Source organism: Papaver somniferum, chromosome 11 (genome assembly GCF_003573695.1).
Source record: "Papaver somniferum cultivar HN1 chromosome 11, ASM357369v1, whole genome shotgun sequence".
NCBI lineage: Eukaryota > Viridiplantae > Streptophyta > Magnoliopsida > Ranunculales > Papaveraceae > Papaver > Papaver somniferum.
Genome location: NC_039368.1, coordinates 44,755,765 through 44,768,889, shown reverse-complemented (window position 1 = coordinate 44,768,889; position 13,125 = coordinate 44,755,765). Strand labels below are relative to the sequence as shown.

The 13,125-nt window shown below is 38.8% G+C and overlaps 1 pseudogene; it reads left to right on the top strand.

Moving 5' to 3' along the window:
- Positions 1-11,740: 11,740 nt before the first annotated feature.
- On the top strand, positions 11,741-11,840 carry LOC113325513 (annotated as a pseudogene).
- The last annotated feature ends 1,285 nt before the right edge of the window (positions 11,841-13,125 follow it).

Below are 13,125 nucleotides of genomic sequence, written 5' to 3'. Positions count from 1 at the left end.
TAAGTTGTTCATATGTCTCAATTGACTCGGAGTCCAAACTATACAGCCACGACTTGGCCTTATCTTTCACGGAAAATGGTAATAACCTAAGTTTCAAAGCATCATCATCCAAGCCTCTAATTCTTAGAGTACTACAAATTTCCTCAAAATCCCTAACATGGTAATAAGGGTTTTCATTTTCTTTCCCTAAAAAGATTGGGAGCATCTGTAAGGTCCCAGGTTTCAGTTCATAGGGTGCCTCCGTTTCAGCTAACTTAATACCCGAAGGACGGGTAGTCCTAGTTGGATTCAACAAAGCTTTTAAAGTTGCCATTTCTGGCGCTATCGGAGCAACATGGATTCTCTCCTCAGTCAAAGAACGTTCAAAAACAGACTCTTCAAAAGCCGGACTTTCTAGATTAAGGTAATCGAGACGTTTCAAACTACTGGGTTTCTCTTTAACAAATCTACCTAGTGCGTCTCTTTTATGTTCGGGCATAAAATAGAATTTTCTAAATTAGAAGGGTAAGAAAACACAGATCAAGGCCGACAGGGGATTCGCGAGTGTTTAGAATCTTACCTCCCGTTCCAGACGGGGGATGAATCGGTTGTAGTCGACTCGGGCCACTGACTCCGATGTCTAGTGTACGAACCCAAGGTGCAGAGACAATATCGTAATTGTCCTCCTTCTCTGCAAACAGTGTATATTTAAAGTACCCTTCCGTGGGGTAATAAAAAATAAATAATGTCCCAAAGTCCAAAAGTCCCAAAGTCCAAAAAAATAAAGAAAAATTACAAAAATAATAAACCCTAATACAGTTTTTTTTTAATAAAATAAACAAACCCTAAACTAAAATTGTCTAAAACAAAATTGTCTTCTTTTCTGTTCTTTTTGCTTTAATCTTTAGCTCCAAGTCTTTATGAAATCACCAAACTCCTTGGCTCAATTTACTTTATGATCCAGAACCTGTAGACACGAGATAAATACCCAAAAACATAAAAAAGGACAAAAATAATAAAAATAAAATAAAATAAAATAAAAAAATAAAATAAATCTAAAACCCTAAAAACAAGTCCGCGTCGGCGGCGCCAAAATTTGATGTGATTTGTAGATAGTGGTAAAAGTGGTTCGATTCTCAGACTTGTAAAGGATATTAATTAGACTTAAATTCTAATATTAAAATAGAAAACTCACTAAAAATTATATTAAACTCAATCAAAGATGATATCAATACTAAAAGAAACACTGAGGCTAAGATTCCACTATTTTCCAAGTTCAAAGTGATTAAACCAATACTTATATTTATGCAATTTTCTTGTTTAATTTGATTCTAAAATATTGCAACAAGTAGATTTTCAAAAGTAATAATTGTAAATACCAAGTATGAAGCATCGAAAGTCTTAAAACTAAGCATACTCCATCAAAATAGATCACAATCACGCAAATAAAAATCATATTCAATAATAGTTGAAGGCAAATAATCATATAATTATTGCAAATAAAAAGATAAAATAAAATCCACTTTTTGTTGGAAAATAGCTTCCTCTATCGCCTCAGCAATGGGGTTTAGCTCCTCATATTATCATGATCTCAAAATGTGTGTTTGTTTCTCAAAAGATGATTAAAAGAGTGAAAAGTAATAACACAGACTGTTTGCAACAGTGTATTGGTGTTGCAAAACAGCTGTTACAATGGAACTGTTACAAAAAAACTGTTGCTTTGTCGCTGATTTTAAGACCCTAAAATAAGACTGCCCTGAACAACTTAATGTTCTTCAGCTGTTAAACAACGACATTGTTCTGCCTGTTTACCGAGCGTCAATTTTCTTCGCGTTCTTCTTCAGCAGCAGCAGCAGCAGAAAAAGAGTTTGGTAAAGCTCTGATTTCTTCTTCTCTGTCTCTCCTTAGGTTCCCAAACTCTCGACACCTCTTCTATATGACCCAAGACATCTATTTATATCAAAAATACCGATTAAATCTCTACCAAATCTTCCAAAATCTCTTTCCTTCTCTTCACAGCCAAGTTGCGACAATTTCTTGTTTTAGGATTTCTACGCGTTTCTGAGTTTTCCTTTTTATTCTAAACTCTTCCTTAGATAGATACAAATCTTTGGGAAGGCTTACATCGTTTTAATCTCTCTAAAATTTCCTAAAACAGGTCACACACGTGACTTTCCATATTTTTTGTTGTGAGAAAAATCCGTCGATTGAGCCCAGTCTAATCGATTTAAACACCCATATCAGATTCCTAGACCCATAAGGAGTCTATCCTATGAAAATCAGAGGTTTAATCGACCTCAAACTCCTCCAAATCACGATTGCCAAAACTGTTCTTTAACTGCACTTTTCCCCGCCAAAATCCTGGTTTTTGAATGTTTAAGATGGTTGCCCCTTATCCAGAGTAGGAGTGCGATTAGCAACTTCCTGGAAATGGGATGAACCTTAGTAATTAGGTTACCCCTTATCCAAAGTGAGAGCCCGAATAGCAGATGTCCTCCGGGTGCTTTCCGACAACTTTTCGAGCCAATTTTTTCCAAAAATGTTTATTAGCCAAAAATACCTACAAATAAATAAAACACCATAATAAGTACAAAAATGAGCCCTAACAATATATATAATCGAGACAAAATGTGTCTATCAAATACCCGCAAACCTATTATTTGCTAGTCCTCGAGCAAAAATAAAATAGAAATAAAATCCTAACTCATTGTCGCAGGCATCGTCGATTGCATTTAGCGTATGAAATAATCCTTTAAACCCCTAGGTGTCCCTAGTGGCGGAGTGTTGTCTCCGGAGGGATTACCAGAGGTATACCCACAAAACCTTTATACTCCAGACCCTAGCTATCTACATAGAACCTTGGAAGGCACTAAAGAATCTCCTTGGTTGGCATACTTATTGACTACAGGAGGAAGTACCCTGATGCGAAATTCCAATTGTTGTACACGAGTTTGCACTCAAGCATACTAAAATTCATATGAAGTGACAGAGCTCTACTTAGATAGTCGCACTATGGACATCAATATCCGGAGTCAAAACTAATCACATGGATAGATCAAGAAGATGGATATAGAAAAACATAGATGGTTTTGATGTTTACTAGGTGAACGGTGTTTCTCATATCTGTCTGAAGTCCTCCGCCAAAATGAACCTATCCTAATGGACTGAGATACTAGTCTGACTAATATCAACACAATGGCATATACAAGGGAACCAGTGATTGATAATCCTAACTATAGGTCAACACAACTGGCATATACAAGGGTTCCAGTGGTCGAATTTATTGAATTTATTCCAGTTGGTCTGATGGTCTGGTCTTTTTTTTTTTTTTTAATATCTCAATCACTCTAATTCACCCTAGCATTGGTAACAACTTGAATCGTGAGCCCCACCTAATCACTTAGAGAAACATAGTTTAAAAACAAAACAAAATAAAAACAGAAGTGAAAAGGACTCAACGAGATATGGTGAAACTATCATGTTATTTCTAACACCTGAGCTCCGTGCTTTTATGAATAGACTCTTTAGATGTTGCCATCTAGTCAGATTGGTTCCTCAACTCCTACAACAAAAATGCTTCCATCCACTTAGATTGGTTAGTGCCATCCTTAATAGGGATAAATTTTTAGGCTCTGGAGTTTATTTATTGCAACGAAAAGGTAACAAAAAGTTCTACCCCATCCCCAAACTTAAATCTAACATTGTACTCAATGTTTCTAATCAAAGAACAGTACCAAAAATATAAGTAACATGAGAAAATATTAAAGAGAGAAGTCGGAAAGATAGTACCTGGGTGAAGTGTAACCAAAAACCTACAAAAATATTATACAACATACAATATTTCCTCGATGGTCAATCAAGGTAAACAGGGTCCTCCAGAGGGACCTCCTCAACATCACCTGTAGGAAAAGGCTCTAAAAAGGGCTTCAATCGCTGACCGTTAACCTTCGAAAGAACTACTACCATCTGGTGTCTCAATCTCAACAGCGCCATGAGGAAAAACAGTACGGACCACAAAAGGACCGGTCCACCGAGAGCGCAATTTCCTGGGGAATAGATGCAAGCGAGTGTCATACAGAAGAACTTTTTGACCTGGAGAAAATGACTTTCGTAAAATATTCCTATCATGCACAAGTTTCATTTTTCTCTTATACTCCTTAGCACTACCGTATGCATCTCTACGAATCTCGTCCAACTCATTGAGCTGGAGCTTTCTTTGAGCTCCTGCCTTGTCAAGTGAAAAGTTTAATTTCTTAATAGCCCAATAGGCTCGATGCTCTAACTCAACAGGAAGGTGACATGCCTTGCCAAACACTAAACGATAAGGTGATGTTGTTGTATTTTTCGTGCGAGGTAAATAAGGATTCGTTGCTCGGACTTGTAAAGATTTAAAAATAAAAATATATACAAAAAATATTAACAATATGGGAAAGAGTACTGGGACTAATGGTTCGGCCAATCTTCATAAAATAGGGCTCAATGAATTATTCTCGACAATAATCGCTCAAAACATAAGTTATATGGACTCTTATTTTGCCAAAGTAGATTCTCAAAAAATTGCTTGTAAATGTTAAGCATGGAACATCAAATCACCTAAGCTAAGCATGACCCATCTAGTCAAATAACACCCAATTTAATCAAATCATATTTCAATTAATTTTTAATGCAAAAGTCTTAAAAAGAATTAATTACATTACCCATGTATGAAGCTCGGTATCCTCCGTCATCCCAGTGTTGGGTTTATCTCATCATGATAAAAACACGCTCAAAATATTTATTTATTGCTCAAATGGTGTTTACAATGAAGAGAAAAGGAGAAAATGGTGTAAAACTGTAATCTGCGACCCACAGTAAGCGTCACAAATGAACGATAAAAGAGAAGTGTTATTGTCGCTGTGGTTCTAAGACTCACACCTACGACCCACGCCTGTGAGTCTTTCTCACTGTTGATAAACCACTGCCCTTGCGAGTCCGTTCTTCATGTTCTTCATCTTCATCACGAACAGCAGCAGTAGCAGAGAGAATTCGTGATTCTTCCTCTGCAGCTTCCTCTCTTCTCCTCCCAACTCTCGACACCCTCTATTCTAACCCAAGAGTTATATTTATACACCTTTGGACCAAGAATAACTTCTCATTAATACAAAAAATCTTCCCATTACTCGGCAGTGAATGAAAATATTCCCAAGAAATTTTCTTTCAATGCACGCGTCTGCTGGCTTGTTTTAACCTCTCCAAATCTTCATAGGATGTATTCAAATCAAACAGGATAACTTCTTACCCATTTGGTCACGTAACTTCCATATAAACAAGAAAATGCCGAGAATAACTCAACTTCCCTGTTTTCGCATCCCACGATTATCCAACCCAATCTAACTCGATTTGAACACCCATACCAGCTCTGTCTAGGCCCTAGGAACAAACCCAATCAATTTGGGTCGTTGAGTCTCCTTTAATCCCGTCCAAACTGCCAACCCTAAATCTGTCAGTTGATAACAATTTTTCCCGCCAATTTTGGTTTTTGAATTTGGGAAGAAGATGTCCTCCCCCCTAACCAGAACTGGGGTGCGAATAGCAGCTTCCTTGGGTTGACCTGGGGGTGCCCCTTAGTAATTAGGTTACCCCTTATCCAAAAGCGAGAGTCCGAATAACACTTGTCCTCCGGGTGACAAAATCAACTTTTCGAGCCGAATTTTCCAAAAATATTTATTTCCTAAAAATACATAAAAACACAATATTAGTACAAAAATAGAGTTCCAACAATACAGACATTGAGGACAAATTAGACACAAAAATGTATCTATCAAATACCCCCAAACCTATTATTTGCTAGTCCTCGAGCAAAACTAATAAAAAATAAATAAAACCGAGTTAATCTCGGGAGGGTTTACCAGAGGTGTGCCTACAAAACCATTACTCCAGACCCTAGCTATCTACAACGAACCTTGGAAGGCACTAAAGAATCTCCTTGGTTGGCATACTTATTGACTACAAGAGGAAGTACCCTGATGCGAAATTCCAATTGATGTACACGAGTTTGCACTCAAGCATACTAAAATTCATATATAAGTGACAGAGCTCTAATCAGATAGTTGCACTATGGACATCATATTCGGAGTCAAACTAATCACATGGAAAGATTAAGAGATGGAAATAGAAAAACATAGATGGTGTTGATGTTGACCAAATGATCAATGTTTCACATATATGTCTGAAGGCCACTGCTAAAATGAACCTATCCTAATGGACTGAGATACCGGTATGACTAATATCAACACTGCTGGCATATACAAGGGAACCAGCGGTCAATAAGTTAAATCTAGATCAACAAACTGGCAAATACAAGGGAACCAGCAGTTGACTACACAGAACAATAACCATTTTTTTTAAACTTAACGGCATGAATAGATCTTTTTGATCCAAGCGCATGCTTCTTGTCAGCAGATTACACGATAGTTCCCACGGGTCCTGCATTCCACGCTTGCTTAGGCGACGGAACAGGGAAAACACACGCGTATTGCTATCCAAGTGTTAATACTTATTCCGATTGGTCTAACTGGTCCGGTCTTAACTTTTTTTTCTTTTTTCTAACTGGTCCGGTCTTAACTAATGTTCTTCGTGTTCTTGAGTTGCAGCAGCAGAAATGGTGGCTCTGCAACTCGATTTTTCTTCACTCTGTAGCCTCCAAAGCTTCCCCAAACTCTCGACATCTTCTATTCTAACCCAAGAGTTATATTTATACACCTTTGGACCAAGAATAACTTCTCACTAATCCAAAAAATCTTCCCATTACTCGGCAGTGAATGAAAATATTCCCAAGAAATTTTCTTTCCATGAACGCGTCTGCTGGCTTGTTTTAACCTCTCCAAATCTTCATAGGATGTATTCAAATCAAACAGGATAACTTCTTACCCATTTGGTCACGTAACTTCCATATAAACAAGAAAATGCCGAGAATAACTCAACTTCCCTGTTTTCGCATCCCACGATTATCCTACCCAATCTAACTCGATTTGAACACCCATACCAGCTCTGTCTAGGCCCTAGGAACAAACCCAATCAATTTGGGTCATTGAGTCTCCTTTAATCCCGTCCAAACTGCCAACCCTAAATCTGCCAGTTGATAACAATTTTTCCCGCCAATTTTGGTTTTTGAATTTGGGAAGAAGATGTCCTCCCCCCTAACCAGAACTGGGGTGCGAATAGCAGCTGCCTTGGGGTGACCTGGGGGTTCCCCTTAGTAATTAGGTTACCCCTTATCCAAAAGCGAGAGTCCGAATAACACTTGTCCTCCGGGTGACAAAATCAACTTTTCGAGCCGAATTTTCCAAAAATGTTTATTTCCTAAAAATACATAAAAACACAATATTAGTACAAAAATAGAGTTCCAACAATACAGACATTGAGGACAAATTAGACACAAAAATGTGTCTATCAGGTGACATTCCAATGAGTGTCTTAAACGTAGTACGGTAACCCCATAAGGCATCAGTAAGCCTCGACGACCAGTCTTTCCTATTTGGATTAACTGTTTTCTCTAGAATACGTTTAAGTTCCCTATTGGAAACCTCTACCTGACCACTAGTCTGAGGGTGATATGGGGTTGCTACTTTATGGGTAATACCGTATTCTTTCATTAAAATAGAAAACGGTCTATTACAAAAGTGTGAACCTCCATCACTAATTATAGCTCGCGGCGTACCAAAACGTGTAAGTATATTCTCTTTCAAAAACTGGACTACGACCCTGTGGTCATTCGTTCTACACGGAACCGCCTCAACCCACTTAGACACATAGTCTATAACGACAAGTATGTAAAGATAACCAAACGAAATAGGAAATTGACCCATAAAATCAATGCCCCACACATCAAAGACCTCAATCACTAAAATAGGGTTCAAAGGCATCATATTTCTACGGGAAATGGTTCCTAACTTCTGGCAACGCTCACAAGAAACACAATGACTATGGGAATCTTTAAACAACGAAGGCCAGTAAAATCCACACTGCAAAATCTTAGCAGCAGTCTTCTTAGCACTAAAATGACCCCCACATGCATGTTCATGACAAAAGGAGATAATACTAGACTGGTCACTCTCAGATACACATCTCCTAATAATCTGGTCCGGACAATACTTAAACAGATAAGGATCGTCCCAAAAAAATGCTTAACCTCGGCTAAAAACCTAGAACGATCTTGCTTACCCCAATGTTGAGGGGTTCGACCAGTAACAAGATAATTCACTATATTTGCATACCAAGGTGATTGGGAAACAGAGAACAATTGTTCATCAGGAAAGCTATCCCTTATAGGAAGGGAATCACTAGGGGAACTAACAACTAGCCTAGACAAGTGATCTGCTACTACATTTTCTGCACCCTTTTTGTCTCTAATGTCTGGGGAAAATTCCTGTAACAATAGGATCCATCTAATCAATCTAGGTTTGGTATCCTTCTTAGATAAAAGGTATTTCAAAGCAGCATGATCTGTATAGATTATGATCTTAGAACCTAATAGGTAGGACCTAAACTTATCCAAGGCAAACACGATGGCTAAAAGTTCCTTCTCGGTAGTTGTGTAGTTCATTTGGGCATCATTCAGAGTTTTGCTAGCATAATAAATCACATGAAGTAATTTGTTTTCGTTGTCCTAAAACGACGCCTATAGCATAATCTGAAGAATCACACATAATCTCAAAGGGTAGGTTCCAGTTAGGTGCCTGGACTATCGGGGCAGTAGTGAGTAAAGTTTTAAGCTTCTCAAAAGCCTCTAAACAAGCATCATCAAAGACAAACTTAACATCTTTTGCAAGCAAATTGCAAAGAGGTCTAGAAATCAAGCTAAAATCCTTAATGAATCGACGGTAAAAACCTGCATGCCCTAGGAATGACCTAATATCTTTTACGGTTTTTGGGACCTGTAAAGTCTTAATAAGGTCAACTTTGGCTTTGTCTACCTCTATACCCTTTGAAGAGACGATGTGCCCTAATACAATTCCTGATTTAACCATGAAATGGCATTTTTCCCAATTAAGCACTAAATTTTTTTCCTTACACCTAGTCAACACTAATGTCAAATGATGCAAGCACTCATCGAAAGATGAACCAAACACTGAAAAATCATCCATAAAGACCTCTAAGAACCGTTCTACCATATCAGAAAATATGCTCATCATACAACGCTGAAAAGTTGCAGGGGCATTACATAGCCCGAAAGGCATGCGTCTATACGCAAAGGTACCAAAGGGACAGGTAAAAGTGGTTTTCTCTTGGTCTTCTGGGGCAATAACGATCTGATTATAACCGGAGTAGCCATCTAAGAAGCAATAGTGACTATGTCCAGCTAATCGCTCTAGCATTTGGTCGATAAAAGGAAGGGGAAAGTGATCCTTCCTTGTGACCTTGTTCAATTTCCTATAGTCAATACACACACGCCATCCCGTGGTCACTCGGGTTGGGATTAATTCATTATTATCATTCTGGACTACAGTGATACCTGATTTCTTGGGGACAACCTGAACAGGTGACCCACTTACTTCTGAAATTGGGTAAATAATACCCGCATCTAACAACTTAAGCACCTCTTTTCGAACTACCTCTTTCATGTTAGGGTTCAGTCGACGTTGCATCTCCCTAGAAGGTTTGGAGTCTTCCTCTAAATGAATCTGATGCATACACACAGTAGGACTTATACCCTTAATGTCTGCTATAGTCCACCCTAAAGCTTCCTTATTGTCTTGAAGTACATTTACTAGCCTACTTTCCTGATCACTATCCAAATTGGAAGCTACAATCACAGGTAAAGTCTCAGATGGGCCTAAAAACACATACTTTAGAGTATCGGGTAGTGGTTTAAGGTCCAACTTTGGGGGCTCTTCTAAAGAAGGAATTAGGGTAGTCTCAGAAACTGGTAACGGTTCGAACCTAGCTTTCCATCTATCAGTGTCTAACACAGGGGTAGAATCTAATAGAGCATTCACCTGTTCAATAGTGCTATCGTCGTCAAAATCTAAACCAAAATGGGATAGACAACTTTCTAATGGGTCTTCAGACAAGATGTTTGGTAATGACTCCTGAACTAAGGCTTCTATCATGTTCACCTCCTCAACACATGTGTCATCTAGCTCATGAGGTTGCTTACTGACATTAAAAATGTTCATCTCCATAGTCATATTACCAAAAGATAAACTCATCACACCATTTCGACAGTTAATGATCGCATTAGACGTAGCTAAAAATGGGCGACCTAAAATCACAGGTATCTGGTTCTCTGGGTCAGGGACAGGTTGGGTATCTAGGACCACGAAATCCACTGGATAAATAAACTTGTCGACCTCAATAAGAACATCCTCGATAACACCTCGAGGGATTTTAACAGACCTATCAGCTAACTGCAGTGTCATCTGAGTAGGTTTCATTTCACCAAGTCCTAGCTGTAAGTATACATGGAATGGCAGTAAGTTCACACTGGCTCCTAAGTCAAGTAAAGCTTTTTCTACCCGGAAGTTACCTATTGTGCAAGCAATGGTAGGAGAACCTGGGTCTTTGTACTTTGGAGTTGTGGTGTTCTGAATGATTGAACTTACGTGACTAGCTAAAAAGGCTTTCTTATGGACGCTAAGTTTTCGCTTTCGCGTACACATATCCTTAAGGAACTTGGCATAAGCAGGAATTTGCCTAATTGCATCTAATAAGGGAAGGTTTATGGTAACTTGCTTAAAAACCTCCACTATGTCATTAAAGTTCGATTCCTTCTTTGTTGGTACTAATAGCTGAGGAAATGGGGCTCTAGGCCTAAAATCAGACCTTTCAGGAACCGAATTCACATCATCAGAAACTTTATCAGTCTCTTCAGCTACTGGTCCTGAGAGGTGAGATCCTGAGGGGTGAACTACAGTATGTTCACTATCGGGCATGGTTACCTTATTGTCTACAACTCTACCACTTCTAAGGGTTCTAACATTCAATTGATTCGATGGTTTTGCACCTAATTCATGAACTCCTCTAGGTTGTGGGTTGTGTTTGACTAGGAAACTTACCTTTTTCTCTCAAAGAATCACTTATCAGACCAACCTGGGTTTTTAACTCGGAAATAGCCTGACTATTTTCTTGTCCTATCCTGTTACTAGCTTGTAGACTCTGTTCTACGGATAACTGGAATTTTGCAGTTTGCTGAGTTAACAAGGCGAGAGATTCCTCTAAACTTAGGATTTTCTTATCTGACTGATTCTGAAACTGAGCTAGTCCTGAAGGATTCTTAGTATAGCCAAAACCTGGGGGAGCATTAGAATTACTAAACTGACCTTGACTTTGGCCCTTAGACCACGAAAGGTTCGGATGGTTTCTCCAACCAGGATTATAGGTTTCTGAATATGGGTCAATCTTTTGACGGTTATCAAATCTAGTGTTATTATAAAGAGCATTGGCCTGCTCTTCAATATTCTGGCCTTCCCAAAAAGGCTCCACTCTACCACTAGTCTGGCCCACTTCTAAGGCTTCTAACCTTTTTGCTATAGCAGCAATTTTGGCATCTGATTCATAGCCTCCTTCTACCCTATTAACGTTTCCTCTACTTAAAAGAATTGTTTTCTGGGGTGCCCTACTATTTTCCCATTGCTGGGTTTTTTCGGCGATTTCATTAAAAAATTCCATCGCCGCATCAACAGTTTGGTTTTCAAATCCACCAGTGCATAGAGACTCAACCATGGTCGTTGTGGAATAATCTAAACCCTCATAAAGGATCTGAACTAGCCTAACCTTTTCTAAACCATGATGAGGACACTGGGATAATAAATCATTGAACCTTTCCAAATACCTATATAAAGATTCTCCCTCTTGTTGTGAAAATGTGCATATTTGCGTCCTAATAGACGATGTTTTGTGCCTAGGGAAAAACTTATTGAAAAAGGCAGATGTAAGTTGTTCATATGTCTCAATTGACTCGGAGTCCAAACTATACAGCCACGACTTGGCCTTATCTTTCAGGGAAAATGGGAATAACCTAAGTTTCAAAGCATCATCATCTAAGCCTCTAATTCTTAGAGTACTACAAATTTCCTCAAAATCCCTAACATGGTAATAAGGGTTTTCATTTTCTTTCCCTAAAAAGATTGGGAGCATCTGTAAGGTCCCAGGTTTCAGTTCATAGGGTGCCTCCAGTTCAGCTAACTTAATACACGAGGACGGGTAGTCCTAGTTGGATTCAACAAGATTTTAAAGTTTCATTTCTGGCGCTATCGGAGCACAAGATTCTCTCCTCAGTCAAAGAACGTTCAAAACAACTCTTCAAAAGCCGACTTTCTAGATTAAGGTAATCGAGATGTTTCGAACTACTAGGTTTCTCTTTAAAAAAATCTACCTAGTGTGTCTCTTTTACGTTCAGGCATACAATAGAATTTTCTAAATTGGAAGGGTAAGAAAACACAGATCAAGGCCGACTCAACCAAATCAAACCTATTGATTTCTAGCAAACAAAAAGCATGATGGATCCACTTAGATTGTTCCTAGACCAGCTTCTAATCCTTCGAACAGGAATTCGTTACAATTTAAGCAAACCCCTCTGGAATCAATCCGAGTTACCGTAAGTTGAATAGAGGCGAGGGAAGCTCGGTGGAGCTTTGATACCCAAGGCCTCACCGGTATTACAAGGCGGCGCAGTCACGCATTCAACTTACAGAAACCGTCAAGAACTTCGAAGTATGCTTAAAAGAGTAACCAATATTTTTCGAATGACTTTCCTGTTAAGCTCGTTACCCTATCGGTCTCGTTCTAGTCAAAATTTTAGGCTTAGGTTCGCGTAGGCTACGTGTTCCTAAAGCGGGCAAGAAGAGAACGGTGATGAAATCCGAACCCTTATCTTGTATGGCCAGGCCTTGTCCTTTACTAGAAAAATAGATGTCCGTATTCAGTCCTCAACATATATGCATACGAAGGAGTCCAGTAACTTGCTGACAGGGGATTCGCGAGTGTTTATAATCTTACCTCCCGTTCCAGACGGGGGATGAATCGGTTGTAGTCGACTCGGGCCACTGACTCCGATGTCTAGTATACGAACCCAAGGTGCAGAGACAATATCGTAATTGTCCTCCTTCTCTGCAAACAGTTTATATTTAAAGTACCCTTCCGTGGGGTAATAAAAAATAAATAATG